The 27,849-nt window shown below is 44.5% G+C and overlaps 1 long non-coding RNA gene across 1 annotated transcript; it reads left to right on the top strand.

The window, feature by feature from the left end:
• Nucleotides 1–1,212: 1,212 nt before the first annotated feature.
• Nucleotides 1,213–26,136, top strand: LOC309335789. The gene is made up of 4 exons (XR_014153723.1): nucleotides 1,213–1,476; nucleotides 12,109–12,202; nucleotides 24,844–25,135; nucleotides 25,913–26,136. It is a non-coding gene; the product is annotated as an uncharacterized lncRNA (long non-coding RNA).
• Nucleotides 26,137–27,849: the final 1,713 nt, after the last annotated feature.

Here is a 27,849-nt window from a genome sequence, read left to right as displayed (position 1 = left end):
CACCTTCCCTTCTAGGCAACATGTCTGTGGTGGGCTAGGCAAGAAGCAAAACTGAGGGGAGCAACAAATGTTCAATTTTTGGACAGCAGACTTATTTCTGCTGACTCGTCTCTGTCCTGCATCCAAGCAAGGAAGAAGCATTGATGGACGCAGCTCAAGGGCACATTCAAACCAGGGAGAGAGAAGCCTATAGGGCCACATTCCTCATCCCTGCTCTAGATTAAGAGCTGCAGTACTATGACAGCATACAGTAAACATAAATCAGAGGGTGGAGAAAGCGAAGCTATTGTAAAATACACAGTTCTGGAGTGTTGTGAAGTAGTATGAGAGGTCAAAAAGGTAGTAAGAACGCACAGAGAGAAAAGCTTACGCCAAAAAACAATTCACTTATTGGCATTCATCTGTCTCGAGAAACTATCGAGTTTATAAAGGGATTGTTACAAATAAAATAAAGCAGATGGGGTTTGAGGAGACCCACAGCCATGCCTAGATAAGAAGGGGCTTTTTGAGCTTTTTATGTTGATTGGTTGAACATATCTAACTGCTGTATTTTAAGTAATGTTGAAAAAGATATTATCTTGAAATATGATTGCAGGGGAGGAGATACAGAATACAGCCTTTTACTTCACAGCTTGTTTTCCTTTGCTTTCAAAAGCTCCCAGATTCGCCTGCTCACTTCTTCACAAGTGCAACCCAGACCCAAAAGAAAAATCAACAGGTTGTATCCTATACAGTGGTGCCCCGCAAGACGAATGCCTCGCAAGACGAAAAACTCGCTAGGCGAAAGAGTTTTCCGTTTTTTGAGGTGCTTCGCAAGATGAATATCCCTATGGGCTTGCTTCGCAAGACGAAACGTCTTGCGAGTTCTTGCGAGTTTGTTTCCTTTTTCTTAAAGCCGCTAAGCCGTTAATAGCCGCTAAGCTGCTAAGCCGCTAATAGCCGTGCTTCGCAAGACGAAAAAACCGCAAGACGAAGAGACTCGCGGAATGGTTTAATTTCGTCTTGCGAGGCACCACTGTACTAGTCCTATACAAAGTAGGCCCAGTGAAGTTAACAGATGTATCTAACTTAAGCTTCATTAATTTCAGCAGGTGTGTTCTGAGAAGAGCATTGCTTAAGGAGAAGGGGGTTAATTATAAGAAGATTTTTTTTGTAAGGGCAAGCTACAAATTCAGTTGGGTGGAGCCACCCACTGATGTCATAAAGCCAGTGGCAAGAATGTTCTAGAAGTGTACTTGGCAGGCCAAACATCAAACTTGATAAGCTCTCTGCCCTCTTATCTCAAGGAACCTTTTCAGTTCTAATTTACCTGCTTCCACAAACGGCAAGAACCAAGGGAACCCTCCACCCCAAACCAGAAATAGGCAAGTGAAGAAAACTGACAAAGAAACGGGGAAGAGCCTTGAGCCCAAAAGTGATGAAGCAACAGTTTTTCTAATCAAATGAACTGAGGCCTTCATCCTGCAAACCCTAAGTGTAAGTGCTCCCCATTATCAACCTCAATCTGGACTGGGCATGAGGGTGGGTAGAGTTGGAGGGGAAAGGGGGTGTTGTTGCTTTAGAAACGGGGAGAAAACGATGCAGGGGAAAGGAAAGGGCCTCCAGTTTAGAGATAGTGTCTTCTGGTGCCGTGCTGATTCATGAGCTTTAATCAGATCTCTGTTTTCTTTCCCCACCCATATCTTTTGTGGATGTCTGTTGCTGTTTTTTTAAAGAATTTATCTTTCATATCTGAGCTGGGTTTCCCCACCTTGTTGCTCTGCTGTATTGGAAGGGGGAAAAATACATATTTAAAAGCAAAGTACTCTCCTATGAAACCTGTCTTTGCTCTCCTTTCAGTGAGAAGTTCCAATCTGTGCAAAATTCTCTGTCCCAACCCCAAATTAAAGTTCCACATAGAGCCTTGTTCCCACATTAACATTTTGCATTCTGCCCCCCCACCCTGATTCCTTCTCGTGCCACACAGCTCTGGTGTTGTTATGCAGGGCCAACAACATTCATGGTTGAAAATACTGTGTATCATGAGGATAACTTCCCTTAGCAGGCCAACCATAGAGTTCACTACTTGGTGGCTCTTTTCTGGTTCTTAGCTGGCATAGCCTCCAACATTTCTCCCGATGAAAATAGGGGCATCTTAAGGAAAAGCAGGACATTCCAGTATCAAAGCTGAAACCGAGACGGCTTCTGTAAATTTGGGACTGTCCTTGGAAAATAGGGACACTTGGAGGGTCTGAACTGGCGGCTTGCCACATAAAGTTATGTGGCCTTGAAATGACCACTTGGGCAAGTTCTGCTTGAATTCTCCTCAAGAGGCAAATATCTGACCAGCTCACAAAGGCCAGACACTTGCCCTTTATGCTCCTGCAGTCTCATCTGATCAAAATAAAACTCTTATGGATGTGAGTTGGTAGGAGTTTTGTGACCCATAGCAGCCTCTGTCGACTGCCAAGCATTCCAAGTGGAAAATGGGCTCCAGTATTAAGAATTTATTTGCTGGCTGTGGGCCCCTCTCTCTGATTCTTGTCCTACAGGCACTTTTAACAATGCAGAGGAGCTGCTTGATCATTGGGAAGTTTGTGTGCTGAAGGTGCTGAGCTGTGCACAGCTCCTTTGGCTAAGCTTCTGTGTAAACATCATCTGTTGTTAATTCAGTCCAGAATTTTTGCAAACAAAATTTTCATTTCTCTTTCCCTCTCAACACAACCTCCCCTCCACCCAACCTGCCTTCTTCTTTTTCGCCTTCTCAATTATTATTTACATTCTTAGAAGGGAAGATTTTAATATGCAAATGACAAGAGCTATTTGAACAAGGTGCAAAGATTCCCTTTATGGTATAATATTATATCCTGGCAGCATATATTGGAGGAGCTCCACAATGCTGGATGTGGACATAAGAGATGCTGACCAGTCCAAAAGGTACTTCAGAAAAGAAGCAAAGTGGAAGATGAGAGAGAGGGTTGGACAGCCAGGAAGTAACACTGAGCTGATTTGGATTTAACATTGCCTACCCTTTCCCATGTTATTTCATATGTGAATGTAAGGATCCAAACCTGCAGGTTGTGAATTGTGGCTTGAAGCACAAGCACGGAATATTTGGACCTCAAAATAATTGTTTATAATTTAATATCTAAAGGATAGGGTGGGTGTTTGGGTTCCAAAGATGGCATGCAAGACTCCAAATGAAGATGTGGTTGCTGGAAAAATCAGCTTCCAAAGCTAATGTACTATTTTGTTTAGCTGGTTAAGACAACCTGGTTGTATTGTATTGCTGGTTTAACAAGATAGATTTTTTTTTTTAAAAGAGTTAGCACTTCTTAGTAAAACTTCCCGAAAGTGATTCAAAGACGTTTGGGTCATAATTTGGAGATGTTAAACCAAGCTGACCATAATGGGTATCTAAATCAAAAGCCTGCCAGTGGGCTCATCAAACCCCCTGGTTCTGCTGCATGCAAACCAGGTGGTGGTGGGTTGTCAAGGCCAAACTGGAGGACTCTCAGGAAGAATGGATGGATCACAGGTTGTACAGTGCCTGAGCTAAGCCATAACCTTTCTTATTCCTGGGTGTGCTTGGTTTCTAAAGCCAGAAAATGTATATGTGTCGGGGTGGGGATGGGGAGCAGTCAAACCTAATCATACACCAGTATAGCCTGAACTAGCACACCATAGCAAGAGTTGCACCATGTGATTCTGTGGATCATGTTGCTTAGCTCTTAGAGAAGGTCCTGAGGAGTAGGACTCTTAATAAGAAAAAATAAATAAATAAAACGTGCAAGATTTAGGAGAATGACCGTGAGATCACATTGCCATGTCCATCTTCTCTTCTAGAAGGGCTTTAACATCCCTTATCAAGATATGTCAGAATTTGGACTGCAGGTTCTCCAGGGTAGGATAGAACTTATTTCTAATCAGTGCACAGCGCATAACTATGGTACCCTCTAATTAGTAAAGCACTTATCTCCTTAAGCCAAATGAAATACAGCAAGCACCAGCTCTATTGGGGTTATACCATTGTGCTGCATTCTGTTATGTGTGTGAATCAGGCCAGAGTGACCTGTTGCGATGCGAGGGTTTCTGCTTATTTTTGCACTAGAAGTCTGCTGGAGCAGGCTATAGCTTTTCAGTGACAAACAGCTCCTCGAGAAACTTAAGTGGCAGAATATTCAGGGTGGTCTGAAGAGTTGAGCTCTTCACACAACCCAATACTAATGTGTGGAGTTCACGACCACAAGGTGTGATGGTGGTCACTAGATGGTTAGGGAAATTTGCAGAAGATAGGTCTGGCGATGACCATGACGGCTATATGGAATCTCCATGAACAGAGGCAGCGTGATACTGAATTCCCATTGCAGGTGGGAAGGTGGGGAACAACAGTGAAGGACAGCTATTTATTACCTTCATGCTCTGCTCAAAGACTTCCCGATAGTATCCCTACTATGGGAAGTGGGATGCTGGGCTTGATGGACATCTGACCTGGCAAAGTTGTCCCTAGTTTCTTATCCACTTAGTGCAACAGAAGCATTAGGACAGAGGCGGCCAACCTGTTGTTGAGTTCCAAGTCCCATCCTACCAGGCCATAGACCATATTGGCTGGGGTTGATAGGAGCTGGAGCCTAACAGGTTAGCCACCTATGATTTAGGAGGTGAGACTTTCATGAGGCATTGACCTGCAATGGATGATATCCAGTGCTTGCTTGAAGGAGTTTTGTATCCTTGCTTTGTAGGACTGGCTGTGCACCTAAGGTCTGGAGCATCTCAGCACACCAAAGGGCCAGTTTTGCACATGAGCGTTTGTGAGGGATCTTGCTTCAGTTGGCTTTGCAAGGAAAATAGAAACCTTTCACGGGTCAGAATGCTCATTTGCATCGCAAATGCCTGCGCTCCCCCCCCCCCCTTATGCACAGATAGGTGGCATTGGCATAAATAGGAGGAGTTGGGCACAAAATCAGTTTAAGCCTAATGTGTGAAACGCTTGAAGTGCACGCAATTCAGGATAGACAATTATGTTTCATTCTGGATTGTTTTATTTGGTGTTTTAATGTGTTGCTAAACACTTTGAGTTTTTTTTTCTTAAAAATATAAAGTAGTATAGAAATGAAATGAATAATAAAAATAAAATAAAATAAAAAGTTGATGATTATAATATATAGACGGAGTCATATAGATTGGGGATTGGCCCAGAGAGCACTAGCTGATTTGTTCATTGCATTGAAACCAGAAGTCAGAGTGATCCAGAAATTCAGCAAATGTTCCAGAACCTGTTACTTGTTCCAGTTGTTGCAAAGTAATTTTTCCAAGATTGGTTGTGTGCTTTCCCAGACGTACAAAACAATACCATTGGGCAAATGACACTGTGCCCAAATAGCTCAGGATGTGGCCGGTTTGAGCTGCGTACTCGGAAAAATGATGCAGAGGGGGGCCTCAGAAATAATTAGTTGGCGCTAATCAGTATGACAGGCCTGGGTTGTTTTTTTTAACATCATATGGAAGATAAGTCTCTGATGCCTGATTCTGTTCAGTTCTCTTCGAGGCTGTGATAAGAAGGTGGTTGCTTTGTCAGGGTTACTCACTCTCTTCTGAGCAGTTTACTCAGCCCTGAGCTCGTTTAGATAAGACAAACATCTAAACGCCATTTCCGGAGATCCACGCCATGCTTTGCACTCAGGCAATGCTTAAACCTTGTGGTTGGTTACCAGAGACTGAAGCCAGTGATCTCGAAAACAGTCTTTTAAAGGCTCTGCCGTAACCCTTTCTGAATCTGTATAAAAATCCTCCCTTCCAGAGAAGCCCACCACCTCGGGTTCAGAGGAGCAGAAACAATTAGTGCCTGCTTTAATGTGCCTTGCATTACTGGTTCCCTGCCTCAAACACTTACACAGACTTTTTTCGGGGCAGTGAGGGGTCTAGCAAAATACTGTGCGTCATGCAGGAATCTTCCTCTTATTCTGTTTTAGCCAGATCAGTGCGGAACCTAAGAACATGAGTTTGTGACATTGCTGATACAGATACCATAAAAACATCTAAAAATAGTTTCAAGAACAGTGCAAATTAAGCATCTAAGGCAGAGAGCTTTTCATCCAGCCGGAAAATCCACTTTAACTGCCTAAGCCTAAGGTTCTAGTATGTGCTTGAATCCTTCCTGGAAAATGGCGACTGTCTGGGGGCACTCTTAAGACTTAAGGAGGAGGAAGCTGACAGGCTGTGCCACCCTCTGGACTGGTTGTAAGATAGAGGGCAGGCAGGTGGGGCAGGTGGCTGATGTGGGCAGGCTGAGACCCCAGTGGTCTAGCCTCCACTAAGTTCCACCATGACGGAGTATTAGCACTTGCCTAGGTGCTGAAGAATGAATCTCTCTCTCTCTCTCTCTCTCTCTCTCTCTCTCTCTCTCTCTCTCTCTCTCTCTCTTGTCAAAGTCAGGTTGACCTAGCTGCTGCATTGCACCCACTCTCGCACAGAGCATCCACTTCCTCCGTCTCACATGAGGGAGCTGCAGTCAAATATTAAAAAGGCAGCAGGAGCATTAAATTATTCGCCAACAGAACACTGTCATCCCTCCCATAAAACTATTTTGACCTGTAGTTTTCTGTGGAGTCTATTGCTCTTAAATGTGCAATGAGAAAGGAAATTAAAAATTAATCTTTATTTCCATCTCAGCAGAAAAACCTTAATTCTCTGCATTGAAATTATACTCATAGTCCAGGACAATAAATTATAGTTTTAATTGTAGCTAGTCACGGCCAATCAAACTGGCAACCCCCACCCCTGCCTGCCTTCTCTTTTTAGATTTCACTCCTCTATCCTAAATTTTTTTTGTAGTAATGGAGAGAGAAAAATTATGTATACAAAAACCTAAGAAACCAGGACACCTGGCTTCAAAAGTAACTTTTTAAAAAAATCCTTTTCACCTCCTTGTCCCCCACCCCACCCCCAGGAAATTAGTCTGAGAGCTACAGGTCACAAGTTGCTCACAGTTTATTCAGCGTTGCATGCAGATATAACATATATAGGTACTACTAAAGCACAACTTAGTGTGATCTTTTGAACTTTGCTCTCCGAGAGTGTATATTGGGAGACATCAACAAGTCCTTCTTCAGCAGCTTTCCAGCAGATAAGTGACCTAACCTCAGTGCAAATGTACCGCTTATCCATACATGGTGGATACAAACCATCATTTTCCCATCCACTTAAACTGTAGTTTCATACTTGTAACAAATACTTAACCATGGTTTCAATAGCTAGATTAACCATGGTTAATGAAAACATTATAGCTGCGTAAGACCTTAGCATGGCCATTTAGATTGGTGTCAAATCTTGGATTCAGTTTTTGCTTTTTAGGATAGTGGTTGATGTTGTCTCTTCTAGGCTGTGTTGATTCTGGCATTTTGTGTGTGATCCCCATCTTTACAGGCTCTTGCATAGGCACAGCTCACAGGCAGATCCAGGGAAAGTCTCTTGTGTATTTTGTCCCACATATTATGGAGATTTCCTCTCCTTACTCCCCACTTCTCTCTCTCTCTCCCACCCACCCTCTCTTTCCCCCCATATCAATCATTCCCCACCTTGAAAGCTTCCTTGGTTAACTGCTTATTTCAAAATCATTATTAATGAATTTGCTCAGGGATTTTGGAATTTAATTAGCCTCTTTTGAACCGCTCTCCTACCGTGTTTGACTAGAGAAACAGAAAATCCCTCCATGACTTGTTTGCTTTCCTCCTCCTTTTTATTCTCCGTCTAGAAGTGCAAAAATATAACCAGGGAGGGTGGGCTGTGTATGTGTGTATGTGTCATTGGTTGCTTGGAGCAGTTCATTTGGTTCAGTTTGGTGTTGCTTTTCAGGATATAAATTAGAAGGATCCATGGAAGCAAGCTACTTGCTTTCTGAGATGAAGAGGCAAGATAACATTGCTTTTGGTCGAAGGCACAGAAACCTCATTTTGCACAGCTATATAGCATTTGTCAAGCTGATGACATGTTGGGACAGCCCCATGGTTATTATGGCAGCCATGAAGTCCCAAGCCATCCCAGAGCTAACCACTTTGGCTGCATTGGCTGAGCAAGAGGGATACTGCGGCTGCAGTCCAAGCCTGTGCCTTCGCTTAGTTGTTCCTCTTCCCACCCCACCCCACCCTCTCCGATTCCCCTTGACAAAGGTATCTGTCAGGAAGAGTCTCTTGCAAAGACAATGGGCACCCTTGAAAAACAATGCACACCCTTCAGGTAGATTACCAGTGATTGCTCTTTTCAGGTGTGTTGCCTTTCCTTTAGCTTGGTGTGTAAGGAAAGTGGGTAAATGCAGGTTCTCGAGTTCTGGTGGATTTATATTATATATATTTGGTAGGGTACTTCCAGACAGGTGCATATTGTGAGATCAGTGCTGCTCATCCACACAAGCTTTCCATTTATTTATTGCATTTATATTTGACCTTTTCTCCAAGGAGCTCAAGGTGGTGTATATGATTCTCCCTCTCCTCACTTAAACCCCACAACAACCCTATGAAGTAGGTTAAGCCGAGAGACAGTGGCTGGCCCAAGGCCATGAGAAGAGCCTGCCAGATCAGACAAATGGCCCATTCAGTCCAGCATCCTGGATTTACGCAGAGGTCAACCAGATGAGCTTCATGGCTGAGGGGGGATTTGAACCTGGTCTCCCTGGTTGGTCCTAATCCAACACTCTGACCACTGCGTAACACTGGCTTTCAGTATCCACATTACATTGTTGGCCTCAAAATGCCAACCATTTACCTGTTCCCTGGAAAATCTAGTAAGTTAGGGAAAAAATGATACCAAAAGTCTCTTGCTAAGGATCCATTCCTGTAGCTCTCTTAGTTAAAGTTTTTTCATATGCTGCGTTTTAGCTATTTGGGCTCTGCCCCCAAAACAGCCTGCATACAGTTCAAATATAGTCAAAGCAAAATGAAAATCAGAGGTACAGTAATCAAAATTCAATAAATTGCAACACAGGTGTCTGCTACAGGTGCTGCTTGCAACAAAACAGAGTTAGTCCATAAGTAGCAGAAGCGATGAAAAGTCCTCATTGCTTAAAACCCTTGCTGTTGTTAGTGATACCTACCACTTTAAATAGCCTTACATCTTTCCCTACAAACTTCTGATATTACTGTAAGCCTTACAACAAAGGGAACAGTAAGAAAGGCTAGTACTGTTCCCCTAACAGTATACAGATGCTTGTATACTAAGACTGATGGCCTTTTAAGACTGCCCACTGAGATCTCAGTGACTCAGGCTAGAGCCACTCATGGTGCAGAGGAGGGAGAAAAACTGTACTTACATGACACTCTGAGTTAGGGACAATTTCTTCCCAACCCCATATATGGCAGCAACACAAATATGATAACAAAATTAACTCACTGAGACTGTCAAGGGGAATTTTTCTTTTCTCTCTGGCCCGAGTCCACCCAAATCTGGTGTTTCGGCCCCAGTTGTAGGGCTGATACTCTACTTCCCAATCAGAAAAATTGGCAGAAGAAGCTTGTCTTTCCCCAAGAGGGGCAATGAGGTGGATTTCGCACTTAAGTGCTTCCAGGTATTTGGGTGTCAAGAGCTGTACAACCAGGAGCACACACTGTTAATTGTTCCGCCTCATTTTGCTGAGTGGCCGTGTGCCAGAGCGCCTGTGTGTCCCTGGTGAGTGCTTTAAATGGCACAGTGTTTACTTGGAGATTTGCCTAGGACATGCAGATTGCTTCGGCATTTGATGTCCCCATCTCTGCGGCTGCAAATTTCAGCTTCAGGTTAGGTGCTCTACCTTCTTTGAACTGAAGCAGACGGACACCCTTTCTCACTCCAGCCCATTCCTCAACAGACACTGAAGAGCCAGAGACAAAGTGCTTGTGCGGCTGCCATTATTGTTGTCCAATTTACTTTATTGGATTATCTTTCTGACGGACGTTTATGAGTCACTGATGTTTTCCCCTGCCTCTGTAACTGAAAGGAAGACTGGCCAAGGGAAAGCAGAAAGCATAAGGGGAGGTTGATCTTAACCGAGATTTCTCTAGAAACATGCATTTGTCTTCACTGCCAGAGTCAGCACCAGGCATCAGCATCGTGGCGCACCTGCTGTTGAGTCCCAGGCCACAGTCGGGGATCCACTGCCAATATTTGGAGCCCCTGGTTCCCTCTACTCCTCTTCCTCCACTTTGTTCTTTCCTGTTGCTGCCTGCCTGTTCACCCTCTCTAAGCAAACAAGTAGTGAAATGAGTGAAGCCTGTCCATAAGCTGCGCCCTCTCCTGCTGAACTCAGAGATAGAGGCAAGCAATAAGGTGGCCATGTGTCCCGCTTTACAGAGGACAGCGCCCTGTTTGAAGGCATCCTCGATTTGAAGGGCAGTCTGACCTAAGGGTTGTATCACTGCATTCACAGAACAACTTCTGTGAGCGCAGTGGAACTGCGCCCCCCCTCTCCCCCAAGCATGTCCTGCCTCCAGATCTGCTCTGGAGGGATAGTAGGACATTCTCTTGTGGGGTGTCAATTTTTTTACAAATTCCCTGCATCTTTGGTGCTCCCTCGTCACAAGAAACAACAGTCCATGTTCCCAATTGCAGGAAATGCTAGAATGCAATGGGAGGCTATGCCAGCATGAAGAGTAAAGCTCCCGACACTGTGCAAGATTTGAAGATGGGATGCAATGGACAAAGAGTACCAAGTGCTATGTCTATTGTGTAAAAGCATGCCTGGTCCCACAATGTAATAAATATAAATATGCATCGGCCTATAAGCTCCTCTGCCTTTAACACTGGCCACTCGCTGGGTGTGCTACGTGAAACCACAATTAATCAACCCTGCAACGGTTTCAATGGGGACTGACTTCCTCACATCAGAAATGGGTGCAGATAAAATTTTAAGCGGAAACAGGATGTCACGTAGAACATGCAGCAGGTGCTTTCTATTATGCTGTTGCTTTGTTTATAAAATTTATATATCCCCTTTCTTCCATACTCGCCTCCCCACAATTTCCAAGGCAGTGTTGCCTTTATTTGGCCAGAGTTACAGATGCTGGAAGATCATTTGAATAAAACAAAACACAGAACCTCAGAGTCGGAGTTTAGTGTTTAGTGCGGGAGGATGCTCTTTCAAATGTTGTGGCCGTGTCTTATGGTGCAAAACATCTGGAGTGGGAGATATAGCAAGTCAGGCAGCTGTAGTTTTACTTTTACAGTATTATTAAAAGTCCAGATGAGGATGTGCTTTTCCTGCTGACTACAAGACTTGCAATGGTGAGGTTCCTGGTATGAACAGGTCTGGCCATTTGCTTTGGCTGAAAAAATGACATATCAGCTGAAAGTGACCAGAGGACAAATGTGGTCCATGGCATAGTTTTATAATATGCACCCAATCAGGAGAGCATAGATGCATCTCCCACAGACACATAGCAGGTTATGGAGAGACCCACTTGGATGACTGGAAAAATGTACCACCATCACTGCCTAACTCTTGTTGCTCACTGTAATATGCAGGTGGTTTTTACAAGCCTAGTTTTGGTTTTGCTATATGTTAAAATTGGTACTTTAGAGAACTGTTTTTCACAAGGCTTTTAAATAAAATAATAATAAAGTTACTCTATACCAGGCAAAAGTGACTTAAGTTTCTTCCAAGTGCTGCGGTAAAAGCAAGATTTTGTGGCTGGGACATCTGGCTACATTTCAATGCAAAATCTTCATGGTTGTTTTAAATCCTCTGTGTTCTTCATGGATACTTCACTATGGAGGAAAATGTTGGGAATGTTACTAAGCCTTTTACTTCTGTCACAAATTGCTTTGTGATTTTTTTCAGCAGTGTCTGGAAGGAGAATCCATATAATCACAAGGAGGCAAGGTTAATATCACTTGTATCCTGCTGCCCCAAGGGTAGCAGAGTGATACTGTAAAATACAAAGCAGTACGCCACTGATACACAGTATTGATTTTGTTAATACATTACATTTGTTATCAGGCAAAGGACAAGTGGTTTCTTCTAAATAATTAATATTGTGATCTAAAGCACTGGATAAAAGAGGCAAAAAATCTCTTAGAACCTCCTCCTAATGCCTTTCCTTTCCTTTCCTTTTTTTTTTTTTTTTTTTGCTTACTCATTTCTCTCCCCACCCCCCCCTTCAGTTCCAGTGAGGAATGGTTTAACGTTGAGGAGGAGGAGAGAAGGAAGAAGATTAAACAAGAAAAAATAACTGGCCAGGAGACCATCTGAGCAAAGGTAAGGAAGGCCATTGGGACAAATGTTTCACAGAAGCTGGTGCAATTTAGATATGGAACTGGGACTGACAAATCATAATTTCAAAAATGAAAGATGCTGTGTTTTAGAACTTTGAGTAAGGTGTTCAGTTTTCAAAGTTCTTCATGCTAGAAGGCTGACACAGTTTGTGAACAAGAGATGTGTAAAAATCTATAGGAACAGGATAATGAAAGGCTTAGATCTCTACTTATGATTTAAGAATTGTGTTGTAATAATAATAATACCCCACCCATCTGGCTGAGTTTCCCCAGCCACTTTGGGCAGCTTACAACACATATAAAAACTTAGTAAAACGTCAAACATTAAAAACAGGGCTGCCTTCAGATATCTTCTAAGAGTTGCGTAGAATAATAATAATAATTTTATTATGTCTTGGAAACATAGTCATTATCCTAGCAAATGGGTGTAGAGTAAACCTCTTAACAATGTATTAAGTAATAAGCCACCTGGTTTGAATTGTTCCTCTGCTCTGCTCTCACTAGGTGGCCTTAGCATCTCATCCTCATCTGCAGTATTGATATTGGTTTACCCTTACAGGGTTGTTGTACGACAAGTTTATGTATACAGTACACCTAGGACCCCTGCCTTTGGCTGCTTGAATTACAGGCAAAGAGTACCCACCACCATTACCTTTTTTTGCCACCCATAAGAATATAAGCAGAGTCATGCTGGATCCTGTTCTCACCATGACCAACTAGATGCCCATGGGAAGCCCCCAAGCACAACCTGAACAGCACTCGCCCCACTTTACAAGTGCTCCCCAGCAACCAGTGTTCAGAGGCACACTGCCTTCAGCAGTACAGGTAGAACATAGCTGTTATGAAGGGCGTACCTGGGGGTTGGCCAGGCTGGCTCCTGCCAAGGGCACAAGCCCAGGAGGCACAAAAGTTGCATATCTCCACTCTGGCTCAGAGTGACTAGGAGCCCACCCACCCACTCATCCGCACACTCCCCGGGCTGCTCCTCCGCTGCTCTGGGTGGCCAACATCTCCTTTCCAAGGGTGCAAGGGATGGGGAAAGGGCGATGCAGCTCCTTGCCAAGGGCGCAAGAGATGAGGGTGCCAATACTTCTTCCAAGGGTGCAAGAGAGCCTAGTTATGCCTCTGGCCATTATAGCTAGTAACTCTTGGTAGCTCCATCCTCTGTGAATTTGTCTAATCCTCTTCATTTAAACCCATCCAAGTTGGTGGCCATCACTCCATCTTGAATCCTATAGTTTAACTATGTGTTGGGTGAACAAGTGCTTTCTGGATCTTCCAAGTTTGCGCTCCATTGGATGTCCCCAAGTTCTAGTATTATGAGACAGAGAAAACCTTCTTCTCCCTATCCACTTTCTCCATACTGTGCATCATTTTATATACCTCCATCGTACTCCCTCTTCACCCTCCTTAGATACTGTTTTTAGAAGGCTGCAGGAGGGACTGGGGGTTAGCTTAAATAGAGGGGGAGATTCATAGTGTGAGGCTTAGCAATTTCATTAAGGGCCCACCTGCCATTGCCCCCTTTACCACTGCTGCCATCTTGTGCATGCTTACTAGGAAGTAGGTCTGATTGAATTCAGTGGGATTTACTTCTGGGGCACAACGCATTCGCTGTTTCCCTCGCCTCTTCAGTTTCCTCCCATCCACATTCCCTCCTATGACGTTGCAGCTGGACACACTGGTGAGGAGTGACTCTCAGCAGGCTGTGAGTAATGAGGTGCTGAGGGGAGCTCTCATCCCACATCCCAGGTTCCTCAGCATCGGCTCCACTTCTGACCGGGCCCCTGAGTCTTTCAAAGTGGCATTGCTACCGGCAGCTCCAGCTCACTTTCCTCTGCCTACATTCTTTGCTATGAGGACACATGCTCTGCAGCCTCCAGAGCTAAAAGGGGCTGCCCGCAACCAATAGCTTAATTGAAAACATCAAAGGAGACCAAAAAAGAAAGAAAGGAAGAATTGCACAAGATGATGGGACACTGCTGTCGAGCTAAGCTTTAACCTTGCTGTTGTTTGCCAAGGTTTCCTCCTACCATCGTTGAAAAAACAACAGTGGCGGACGTGGGAGGCTACATAAGTACCCTAAGTACAATCAGAGCAGCAGGGAGCACTTAACATCTAGCAAACGTCAGTAGCCTCAGCATGTGTGTCTTTGACCTGTGCCTAAACAGGCTTTGCTCAAGGGTAGCGTTTCTCCATGGATAGATCAAACCCCCTCGGCAGCACAAACCCCTAACACTCCCGCTCAGAATAGAAGTAAGGCCCGTCAAGTTCAATGAGGAAATCAAGGCAGTGTGCAGAGACCCCTGCCTAACCACCCACAAGTCCCGCCCCCACTCCCTGGCTTTTAATGAAATCTGTCTGATAAGGTAAAGGGACCCCTGACCATTAGGTCCAGTCATGACCGACTCTGGGGTTGCGGCGCTTATCTCGCTTTATTGGCCGAGGGAGCCGGCATACAGCATCCGGGTCATGTGGCCAGCATGACTTAGTCGCTTCTGGCAAACCAGAGCAGCGCACGGAAACGCCGTTTACCTTCCCGCCGGAGCGGTACCTATTTATCTACTTGCACTTTGACGTGCTTTTGAACTGCTAGGTTGGCAGGAGCAGGTACTGAGCAACGGGAGCTCACCCCGTCACGGGGATTTGAACTGCTGACCTTCTGATCTGCAAGTCCTAGGCTCTGTGGTTTAACCCACAGCGCCACCCGTGTCCCTGTCTGATAAGGTACCCAAGAGTAAATACAGTTTACACCTCTTCTCCTCTCTGGGCTAAGTGCCAGTTTTCCTATTTTGGTGACCTGCCTTGTGCTGCCCCAGGCTCTCTCCCCATTGGTGGGCTTTCTCCCAATTTACTGCCCAACATTTTGGTCAGGTGATTTTTACTAGCTTTCACCTTCATCAGAACATCGTGAAGATTTGTGTATGCTCCAGGCATGGAAGTTGAACCTGATAACTTGTACAAATAATAACTTAACTTGTGTTTGTGGCAATGGGCATACACACACACACACACACACACACACACACACACACACACACTTTCATTTTTGGAAGGGAAAGGGGGGTATTTTTGCCTGCCCACATTGCCTCACTCAGCATTAGAACGAGGCCCCTGGAAGGCTGGGCAAGTTCTAAGCCTCAGGCTGAAATAGGTTCCCCATCCCTGGGTAGATGCAACCAATTAAAAATGAAGAAATGAAATGAGTGTGTGCTGTATGGTGGGTCTCGAGTCTGAAAAAGACTGAAGTCTGTTGCTGCTTTACATACAGAAGGTCTCAGTTTCGATCCCTGGCTTCTTTAGCTGTGAAGGGAAAGATATCCTCTGCCTGAGAGTTGCTGCCAGTCAGAGTAGAGTAGACCATACTGGCCTGGATCAGCAAATAGTCTTACCTGGTAAAAGGCGACTTGCCTATGCAGCCCATGTCTGAAACCTTAAATATAGGTTGTGTAAACTGGCCCAGAATCAGTTATCACTTCTTTTGCTACACCCCCTTTTTTTTAAAAAAAGAGAAGAGGTTCTCTTTCTAAAGGGTTGCATTCATAGGGAGGAGACAAATATCATTCCTATCACAAATAATTAGAATGCTTTGCCATTCTATACAGCCTTCCATCCAAATATCTTAAATAGGAATGATTCACATCTAGGCAGTATCCTCATCATTAATAGTACCATATGCTTTCAGAAAAGATGGGCACCTACTTCAGGAGAGCTGCGGGAGTGTGTCTGTGTGTGTGTGGGGGGGGGGAATCACTCCCTGCTGAGCTCTCTACCAGTCCATTTGTGGGTGCATCAAAACCTTGGGTTTTGTGAAAAGTTGTTAAATAAGCTCCCGGGCAAAAATAAAGGATCAAAGGGGATCTAATTAGCTGCAGTCTGCTTATGAATTGTGGATGTTCACCTAGCTTTATAAATTGACACATTTAACATTAAAACTCAAAGCAAAAAATGATGTAATTATTCCCCCCTCCTTTTTTCTGAGGCTTAGGTTTAATATCTTTATTGAAAATTGGGTGCTTCTATTGCATCTCAAGATGCTTTATTCTATGCAATCTGGAGCGAGTCATTTTTCATGTTGAATTGTAATATGGTTTAAATGATAAGGGCCTGATTCAGAAAGCTTTTGCCTCTGCTGGTAGTCTGACAAGAAAGCTCACAGCCCAGTAATAACCTGAAGATAATCTACAATTTGATTCTTTGTGCTCCTCTTCACTGTTTTGAGAGGGGTGGCGGGGTGGGAAGAAGGTGGGATTTAAGCTTGACACTGGGACATTATAAACCACAGGCTTTATTAATATTATCACTTCTTTTGCACTTACAGCATGACAGCGCTTTACAAACCTTTTTTATTTATTATTCCTCATTCAAAACAATCCTATGAGGTAGATCGCTATTGTTCCCAAGCCTATGGCAGGGATAGGATTTGAACTCAGGTCTCCAAAATCCAAAACCCAACACTCTATCCATTGGAGGGGAGGGTAGAATTGAAGCAGATATGTTCACACTAATTTCTTGTAGCTATAGTTTTATTTTAAAAATAATTTTCATTTTGGAAGTTGAGGAAGCAAAATTGTTATGTAACACCGCCCACCAAGACAAGTGGGACAGCTTGGAGTGTGAATGAAGAAAGACTGAAAGAATATAGCATCAGATACAGTAATAGCATTTAGCAGATAGATGGAGATGGGATATGGGTACTATGTGCTGCTGACGAAGATTATCTGTGGTGTCTCCTCCTCAGTATGACTGGGTCGGGGGATTTTTTAAGAAGAAAGCAGTGGATGACCTAATATATTTTAGTTAAAAGAAGGGAGAAGAGCATTGAGCAGACAATTGTTTCAGAGATTTCTCCCATGTTTTTGTTTGCTGGACTTGGTTGTGTGTTTCATTTGTTGCTCTCTGATCATTTGCCTGCACTGTGTCTAATGAATTTTCATGGATTAAATCTTTCCTGTTGGCTGAATTTGGCACCAGAACCATGAGCAGTGCAGGGAATGCAAGAAGGAAACGTCACATTATTTTAATCCCAGCCAAGAGCAGTTGATGTTGATGATGATTTTACCCTGGAGAAGGAAATCCAATGGAATAAGAGATATTCTTACGCTTCCTTCCTTCCACAAATTTTAATCCCACTTTTCCATAAGTGGCAAAATTATAGAGCAAGTAATATAAATGTTACCTTTTTTACAGCAGGCTAGTTTCTACATACACTCATTCCTTTTTCCCTATCTGCCACCCAAGCAAGCAAGACGCATTATCTGATTTCAAGGAGACCTATCAGGCAAAAACCCTCAAGGAGGGTGTGAAGCAATGCCAATGAGGGGTGTGGACTGGAGACGGGGGCTTGGCCTGGGGGATAGTCTCAAAGGCCAGATAGAGATATCTGGAGAATTGCATCTGGCCCCTAGGTCTGAAGCACTCTGCCATTACTTAGAACCACCCAAGGTCACCCAGGGAATTTCCTGGGGATTTGAACCCGCACCTCCCTTATCTGTGTCCAGTTCTTTCTCCATTTATCCCAGACTGGATTTCCCACGTTTGCCCATGTTTTGCACTAAGCACAGAATCATGCAAAATTCATGGTTGTCCTTGGCAGATAAATAAAAGTGTTCATGTAAAGAAGGTCACTTATTATTATGGGCTTCTTGTGAATTGAACGTTTGCCCTCCTTGCTGTCAATTATTACCTTGGCTTTTCAAGGGTTCTGAAAAGTATGAGAACTTCTTAAGGCTATTCTGAAGTGATAATAATCAGGCAGAGGTCCAGAGAAGCAATTGAGTGATATTCCAGTAAGTGGCCAGACTTTTTCTCTCTCTAGAGAATACCCAGAGGTGCTGCTTAATGACCCGAGCTGAATGACTATGGGTATGATTCAACAATAAGCAGTTTTAGGTCCCATTGATTTCAGCAAGCGTACAGTTTGCATGAGCAAAGACCAAGGCTCACAACTGTTTGATGCAGCAACATACACGATTTATCAGAGAAACATTTTAAAGCCTCTGAGAACATAGAATGTGCTGCAACAGAGATCCATGGGTTACATGGATTCCCCTATCACCCAGCATCCAGGATCTGAGAGCTATCCTGCACACCCATTTTTTGGACAATCATTCCACTGAAACCTGAAGCAACATGAAGGAGCATGAAGGTTGCACAGGAAATTTTATTTATGCATATTGTCAGGGGCTCAGGAGCAGAGGCACAGGGAAGAGAGGAAACGGAGAGCGAAGGGGAAGAATCTGAGGGCAGCGTAGGGGAGTATGACAGTGACCCGAGAGATTCCATGAGCTTCTCCAGCGATTCAGAAGATTCCCAGAGGGGGGCGCCGATGGCCAGGGCAAGGGGGGTCCCGGGGGGACACACCAGAAGCAAGGGGCCAGCAGGGACTCCCAAAGCAGCAGCGGGAGATCAGGACCAGTTTCCCCACCAGAGCGGAGTGGGGGGGGGAAGAGTCCCATGCATCAGGGCCAGCGTCTCCTCCAGTAGGGAGAGAAGATGAGTCAGGGCTGGCCACGCCTCTATCGCAGAGTGAGGGAATGGAGGAGAAGTCAGGTCCAGCTAGCTCCCCCGAAGGGGGAGGCAGTGACAGGAGCAGTGTAACGGTCAGGAGAAAGGTTGCCGGCTGGGCGCGCACGCCAAGTTCAAATGTACAGGCGCGCGGGACAGCAGAGGACCCAGATTGGGAACCAGGTCCTAAAGCCCGGCGGAGGCGGGGGGAAGACTCAGGGGACTCAGCGTCAGAAGAGTCTAGAAAGGGCCAGACCCCAGCGGACAGGTGGACCCAGAGGAGGAAAGAGCAAAGGAAGAGGTGGAGCAAGGCTAGAGTCTTAAACTTGTGTCAGGGGGGAGGAGATTCAGACGGAGCTACGGCGGTCTAGAGTTGAGACGTAGAGCTGCATGCCATGACTTTGAAATCGAAACTGAACTTCAATAAAGACTTTTGTATATAACAACGAACTGGCGTTGGTCCTTTGTGAGCTGGGACCTCGGGCAGCCCTGACACATATATTTACACACTGCCAACTCATAGAAAACATCAAGTACTATGAAATGTAAAACACCACAAAAACGTTACAAAATAATCATGCAAACCACTGGCAACTCAAGAACATTTTAAACATTTTGGCACAAAAAGGCCTTCAAGAAGTACCTGAAAGTCAAAGGCCAAATCTCTGCTGGAAGAATGTCCCACTGCATGAGACAAGCACACTATATACCCAGCTTCTAGTTGAAGACAGCTGGGCCTCTGAAATTCAGGGGACAATGAACAGTGGTCCTCCATATGATCTTGGTGCCTGAGCAGTGATATAAGGGCTCAGGTGGTCGTCAAGGTATCCTAGACCAAACTTACTCAAGGATTTATATATTAACACAAGAACCTTGAACCTGTTCATATGAGTAGCCAGTGCAGATGTTTTAGCAGAGGTGTTGGGTGCTGTCAGCCATCTGCCCCATCTGCAGCCTTACATAGATAGAGCACATCGCAGTAACCCATTACCAATGAATGGACTATAGTGGGCAGGTTTTCGAGATACAGCTGTGGCTGGCACACCAGGCGAAGCTGGTAAAAGGCACTCCAAGCCACAGAGGTCTCTTGGACCTCTAACAACAAAGATGTGTCCAGGTAGCTCTAAACTACATACATGCTCCTTTAGAGGGAATGCAACCCTATCCAGAACAGGCAATTGGTCTATCTTCCAAGCACAGGAACTACTTTTGAGGATTTCCAGACCAATGAATTTACTACAAGTAGACACTTTCCTTCCTCATGGTGCGATGTCTGTTTATATAGCACTCTTTTTTCCTGTATGTCCACACCTGGGCCACCATGCGTGCAAGTGAGTGTAGTGATGTAATTTGTGAGGTCATTTTGCTCTGTTTTAATGTGTGTGTGTGTGTGTGTGTGTGTGTGTGTGTGTGTGTGTTACGCCGATCCCGCTTTGCACGTTGCTTCCCTTTCATAATTTTGATGCTCTTTCATAAGCTTTTGCAAATATTTTCAAGAACTTTGACGTGTGTTTTGCAGCACGAATTCCAGCCATGTAGCCCATAACACATTTTGGTTTATAAAATTTTACTACAAACATACGATATATGTGTATCTGAAAAGGGGATGGAAAGTGAAACTACTGCAGCAGGATTTCTTATTGGGGGGGGGGGAGTTTTAGAAAAATATATATTTTGAAAATAATACTGCCCAGGACATTGCAATCCCATGGTTGCAGAGTCTCAGTCAATGTATGCTTGCTTTGATGAGGGCACCAAATGCCGAATTAATGTGATATTTCATAAGCAATTTCAAAAGACGGGAACCTTGTTCACATGCCTAGGTGAGAGAGAGAGAAATAGACATTTTCCGAGGCTTGTTGCAGCAACACAGCAGACTTGTAATGGGCTCATATTCTCCCTGTTGAGAGACATTGTGCTTGAAGTGGGGGCAGGAGAGGCAGGGAAGCCTGGCTGCGGCTGGGCTGCGAGGGCTGCCTTCAGGCAGGCATGAGTGACTTGCCAATGTACATGTGTTACCAAAGGACAGCAGTTTTGCAGCCTGAAAAGGCAGCTCGTTGTTCCTTGGTCACTGAGCATGACCAGTCTTCAGGGTAACTCACTGGGGGTGGAGGAGCGGAGGTAGAGAATACGTTCTTGTCAGCAGAACTACAGGGTTACTATTTAATGAACCAGATAGGCAGGTAGAACGTTAAACAGCAGTTACACATCAAAAGTGAGCAACTTGTCCTTTGTTTTCTGCAGGACAGTGTGTGTGTGTGTGTGTGTGTGTGTGTGTGTGTGTGTGTGTGTGTAATTATTTACATTGCAGGGGCTTTGAATCAGGTAGGTTGGTAGACAGACAGACAGATAGATATGCTTAGATTTCACTGTCAAGGCTACCGCAATTGTTAGGATTCTTCCACAGCAAATAGCCATAGGCTGAAACTCTGCAAATGTTTTTTTAGACTTGCTGAGTTTTATTTTAATGGGTTCCCCCCCCGCCCCATGCTAAAGCTTTATATTGCAGTGTTGTATTTTTAATGCACTTACGAGGCTGTTACTCAATTTTTTGAGTTACTGTGTGTGAAACACTTGAAATATTTGCCCTCTGTGTTGGCTCTGCAGTATTAAGAACTTACATTTCCCACTTTTATGTTATTATTACATTTCTATCCCACCTTTCCTCCAAGGAACTCATGGTGGCCCACAATCCTCTCCTGCCCACCCCCCTTATCATCACAACCCCCTGTGAGGTGGCTTAGGCTCAGGAAGGTTTTGGGGTGTTTCCTTACCCTTGCCATAACTGATACGCAATCCTTCTGCTTTTCTGGAGTTTTTACTCTGGTGTTTTTAATTGATGTACTGCTTGCATGCAATCTATAATTTTCTTATCGCTTATGGCTTGTTTGTTAGCTTCCTTGAACTGTACCGTACAGGAAAAAGTGAGATATAAGGGCGACATCCATTATGAGATTCCCTTCCGCACCTGTAGTCACCCGTCTGCTCTGGACAGTTCCCCAACATAAGAAGAACTCTGCTGGATCAGGTCGATGGGCCATTCAGTCCAGCATCCTGTTCTCATAGAGGCCAACTTGTTGGCCATGGGACCAGAATGCAACAGCCCTCTCCCCATTTGTGGTTCCCAGCAACTGGCAATCAGAGGCTGCCTCTGAGAGTAGAGGTAGAATATAATCATTACTGCTAGTAGCCATCAATCTACTGACCCTCTTTCAATGCCTGACCCTCTTTCAAAGCCAACTCAAGTTGGTGTCTATCGCTACACCTTATACTTAGAATTCAGGGCAGAGGGGCTGCAAGGGAAAGGGGAAGGTTATTTTTTTATTATTGTTACTTCATCTTCTTCATCATCAGCATTCCTTTCAGAGTTGTATGGTTGATGGAGGTGCCCTATATAATGCAGCATGCTTTGCACACTTAAAAATGCACTCTATAAATTCCCCAACACAGCAAAAGTTGGCTGTGATGAAGGCTGCAGCTCTTTGCACACAATCCATATTTTTCCGTATATAAGACAAGCTTTTTTGACCCAAAAATGAGGTTCAAAATTTAGGGTCGTCTTATACACCAGTAGTGCTGAGGGGAGACGGGTGAATGGTTTTTTGGCGCGAGCCCGAAACTGTAAGCAGTGATTGGCTGCTTGATTGTTGGGGGGTGGGAATGCCGAAAATCGCTCACCCGCCAGAACGAAGCGTGAGCCCAAGATTGTAAGCGATGTGAGCGGTTGTGTGCTGTGTTCTGGCGGGTGAGCGATTTTCGGCATCCCCCCAAATAATCCTCCCCCAAAGCTTAATCCCCCCATTTTCTAAAGTTTGAGGCCCCCAAAATAGGGGGCGTTCTATAGACAGAAGACTATGATTTGTGGAAGTAAGCCCCTTTGAATACAGTGGGGCTTACTTTTGAATAAATGTGCACAGGACTGGGTTCTGTGTGAACAGCTCAAGCCATTGGTGTCAACAAGCTCTGCAGCTGAAACCTACGTATTTGTAATTGGGAGTAAGCAAGTATCACGGAATTCAGCTGAACCCATTCCCAAGAAAAGGTGCCCAGGAAAGGGCCTTGTGTCACAGATAACTTTTCCTGGACTGGGGCCAAAGGCTGAAATCCCATGTCTCCCTCATGAGGTGCATGTTTCATTGAACTCAGCGAGTGGCATTCAGCTAGATTTTACTCGGACTAAGTTGGACCCATTAATTACAGTGGTCTACTCTGAATAAAACATCATTTAATACTAACCAGTGGGATTTACTTACAATTAAACACATCATTTATTTATTTCATGGCATTAATATCCTACCTTTCCTCTGCCATGCAACCATTTGCATCAAAGTGGTTCCTATGTGGTCACTCATCCAGGCACTGACCTGAGCTGGACCTAGTTAGCTTCAGCAAAGCGGTGGCTTTCATCTGCCAGGATGGGGCTACAAGGCTGCTTGTTTTACTGTCTCATCTTGCTGTTAAACAGTGAAGCCTATCCTTCCCAGATACCCAGTTCCTATACCAGACAGTAACCCCCCTGCAAAATTCTGCATACATGGAATTGCAGAATATAAATACTCCAGCCACTTTGCCCCTCTCTCTCCTGCTGTTCTCTGGCCTTGCCCAGTGGCTCTGCTCCTCACTTTTCTATGACAAGCACCCAGCACTATCTCTTCCTCCTTCCAGCGTGTCTCCCTTTGCATTGACATAGTTCTCTTCTGTAGTTCTCCTTGCTGACTGTTTATGTCATCACCGTTTCATAATGTAGAAAGAACAAGAATCTCCGTGTTGCTTTTAGAGTGCATCTGAGCCATGGGTATCCAGCCCCGTTCATCATGCAGGCTTTCAGAGTGCATGCACATTGGAAGTTTGACAGCACTGCGGTCGGTTTTTATTTAAGAACATTTTAACTTAATTTTTTATTTGCAAATTTAACAAAGAGGGGAAGGAAAAATAAAAGAATTATAAATAGGAAATAAGAAATGATAGAAAATAATAATACCAATGACAGCAGCTCACATTAATGATACAACAACCATCAGTGCATCCGTGTTCTGTTAAACATATAAGTTAATGTAAGCCCTCCAAATGTCCAAATAGTTATCCCTACAAAACTGATGTCCATAAGAAATGTGTTCAAATGTAGCCAGGGTGATGGTTTCCTCAGACCATTACTTGATAGACATAGTGAGGGTAGCCTGCGTTTTAGCAATCCAAAAGCACGAACCTAAAAAACAACAGCTGGCAGTGGCAGCTGGCAACATTGTACAAGAGACCTGTACAGAAAGACAGCCAAGGAGTAGCAAAAGAAGTCCAAGTAGAATCAAAGGTGTGAGAATAGGTGGAGGAGGGAGATACAAGGGGATCAGATGTGAAAAAACAATGTATTGCTAACTTGATATTGATTCTGAGGTGTGATGGAAGCCAGCCTAGGGACTTGGGGGGAAATAGCACTTGGGTTTGTATCCAACTAAGGTCTACTCAAAGAAGACCCACTATAATGAATGAACCTAAGTTAGTTGTGTGTGTGACCTTTTCATGGATCTAGTCAAAGTGAGGCTAGCATTGGGTATAACCCATGGTCACTTGAAGATTGACTTGCCCTGCCCTTCCTATCCTGGTGTCCAGAGGCTGAAACCTCCCATAATCCCTCACCACTGGCCATGCTGATTGGGCTGGTGGGAGTTGGGAGTCCAGAAACATCTTATTTGCCATAAGAACGTGAGATGAGCCTGCTGGATCAGGCCAAAGGCCCATCCAGTCCAGCATCCTGTTTTCACAGCGCCAGTGGTATTAAAGCATTACCTGCAATGCATATCTATTCCATTGCTGATGAACCCACAGGATCCTGAATACATTGTTCCATGGCAGAGGCATAGGAACCTTTGTTCACAGTTGTTTTCTCAGATGTGATGAGAGGGAAGGGATTTAGCTGTCCCACATGCCATCAGGGAATGTTGATTTTTCCAGCCCCCAGGCAAAGGACTTTAGGAAGCCTTCTTGGATGCCTCTACCTGGCAATCTTTACAATTAGGGGTGGTGACATATTTTGCCAGAGGTTCAGAGTGACAAATGCCAGTCTGGGACTCTCAGATTCTGATAAGCAGTGTGTGTGTGTGTGTGTGTGTGTGTTTATAGCTACACAGCAAAGCAATCAAGAGCAGACACGGAAGCAGGAACAGCAGCAACAAAGGGGAAAGGCTGAGAAATGTCACGTGGGAAAGAAAGAACAAATGTACCCCAAAGAGAAGCAGAAGAAACAGCTGAAGCCAAGGCCAAATTACCAGCAGTCAAGCTGAAGGCATCAGAAGCCAGTACAGGGCCAAAGACGGAAACAGCAAAAGACGCAAGGTCTGACGCAATAGCCAGAGCCGCAGAGAAGGTGGCAAGATCACAAATTGCATTGGTTTTGCAATCGGCAAAAGCAGAGGTAGAGCTTAGGCCTTTATATATTATTGCTGTTCTAACTGTTGTGATTATTATGCCGTCAATGTACAAAGTGCCTTTCAGATTAACAGCAAGCAGGTTCTGCCCTTGAGAAGCTTATAATCTTAATTTCAGCAGTGGGAGTCACAAAGCAGTTACATGTACTGAGGCTGTTTTGGCTGAGGAGTGAGCAAAAGGCTCAAAGGAGAAGGTGGATTTTGAGGAGGTGTTCTCGGTGGGGGGTTGGATTAATTATGGCGAGAGGATGGAAAGAAAGAGAAACCAAAGGACTCTTGAATGGCTGGGGAAGGACTGTAGCTCAGTGGCAGAACATCTGCCGAGCATGCCGAAGGTCCCAGGTTCAATCCCCAGCATATTCAGGTAGGGCTGGGAATGTCCCTCTTTGAAACCCTGGGGAACAGCTGCCACTCAGATTAAGGTAAAGGTAAAGGACCCCTAGACCGTTAAGTCCAGTGCTCATCTCTCTTCAGGCCGAGGGAGCTGGCATTTGTGCACAGACAGCTGTCCAGGTCATGTGGCCAGCATGATGTAGGCACTGCTGAGCTGGGTGGTATTAGTCAGGTAGCTCCTTACCCTAACTCTATCTTGGCTTGGACCGTGATGTCAGTGCAATATGAGCACGTACTTCAAAGCCAAACTCATTCTCCAGCACCACTGTTTTGCCTAACAAGAGTAGACCGGAGAATCCCTTAGATTCCCCCAGAGCAAAGTTCTGATATTTGCATTGACAATTCTGATAAACCTGTTGCTGACTTTTTAGCTGAGGCACAGAAGAAGAAATCCAAGCTTGAGACAAAAGGATACTCTTCTGAACAACTTGGAGGAAAACGGAATAAATGAGACTGAAATGCAATGAAGGCAGAATGTGATCAGTAGATCCATGGTATGTAGTGGGAACAAGTGGACTTTCTTTGAGTAATAGCAAATCACACCCATTAATGGTGTGTCTTCCTTGGGAAACATCAATAAACATTGATCAATAAAGATGCACAGAATTCTGAATTTTATTGTCTAAGCGTTTGGAAGGCTGGTGTCATAGTAACTTTTTCAGTGCAGGGAAAACATCAGAAGGATAATGGGGCAGATGAAGCAAGCTTTTGTGATGGCAGCATGTTCCTGGATTCAGCTGGTGCACCGCGTCTTTGGACTTCTGTGTTCATGTGTTTACTGCAATACCAAAACCCTTTTCACAACTTCCCTCCACATATAGAGGAAATGCATAGAGAGGGGAATGAGACCATACCCACTCCTTACCCCCCACCATGTTAGCAGCTGACCCAGCTTCTGAACTTTGCATGTAGAGCTGGAGGCCTGGAAAGGGCCACCTGGAAAGGGCCACAATCTCTCAGCCTATCCCACTTCACAAGGTTGTTATGAGGATAAAATGAGTTGTGGGGGTGTAAGATGTGTGCCTTGCAAACCTGTCTCTGTTCTGATAATCCTGACCTGCACTGGTCCTGTAAGCACTCAGAATAGCCCTGCTGGGCAGCTGCTTGAGGATACAATGGTGCCAGAGAAGTCAACTTTCTTCACTGCTGTCACTGCTACACTGTAGGCACGGCTGTGCACTCTAACCTGTGTTCCATCAGCTTCGGTATGAGACTTGTACCACTTGTGCTGTAGCCACCATCCAACCTATTGATCTAATTCAGGGGTGGCTAAGCCATAGCCCACATCCCCCCCCTTAGGCACCCCCACCCCAATTTGTCATTTTTTAACTTATAAAAATATAGTGGTGGTGTTTTTTTAAAAAGACTTATCCCATGCGTCACCTGCTGTGATGCCATTATGGTAAAATATATTTTAATTAAATCAAACTTTTTTAAAATTAAAAGAAAAGCTAGTCCCCCTCTGTGATGTTAAGAGGTGATTTAGTTGGCACTGGAAGACCTTACCACCATTAGTCCATTTTTTAAATTTAACAAATACATTTTACTGACTACTCTTGCAGGTCCATTGCTGTGAGGCCGAAAGGTTTTGCAAATTGACACCTTCTCAAAGTCTGTCCTTCTAAGAGACAGAGAGAAAGAGAGAACCTGAATTTAACAATGAATATTGAATGATTTTTTAAAATAAAAAAAGTTAAAATAGTGAAGAATAAGGCTTTTCAAGAACTGTAGTTCTCACCCCACCTGCTTTTGCAAGTATGCCTCAGGGTGTTGATCATGGGCCAGTGCTGCCCTTGGCTCCAAGAAAGTTAATCTCATGCACTGATCTAATATACTGATATGAGTTTGCAGTGGTGATAGGCTGTATGCCTGGGCCCCTTCTAATTCCTGGGTCCACCATGAATTCAATTTCTGGAACAACCAGGCTATCTTCCTGGTGAGGTAATGGCCCTCTAAGTATGGGCCATTATGGTAACAAAGGAAGAGACTGTGTGCCTGATGGGAAATGGGTGGGCCTCTCTCCTTCAACTCGCTGATAGTTAGAAAGACAAAGGCAGAGTTGGTGTGAGAGAGGTAGAAGCAAGAAACAAGGCTGTGGCTCTGGGAGAACCAAGACCTTTGTGAGGTGTTAATGCTGTAAGTGCCTCCATCATAAGCTCAGGTTGTGTATATGTGTAAATAAACCATATATCATAAAGACACCACCGTTTCTGCTGTCCCTCACTGCATGGAAGCCGAACCCTGGTTGAGTGCCTGGAACCCCCTGGAATATGAAATTGGGGTGGTGCGAAACAACATTGATCAGAAG

Source organism: Podarcis erhardii, assembly GCF_964252035.2.
Source record: "Podarcis erhardii genome assembly, chromosome: 2".
Lineage (NCBI taxonomy): Eukaryota > Metazoa > Chordata > Lepidosauria > Squamata > Lacertidae > Podarcis > Podarcis erhardii.
Note: the sequence above shows the minus strand (reverse complement) of the source record. Positions and strands in the feature narration are given on the sequence as shown.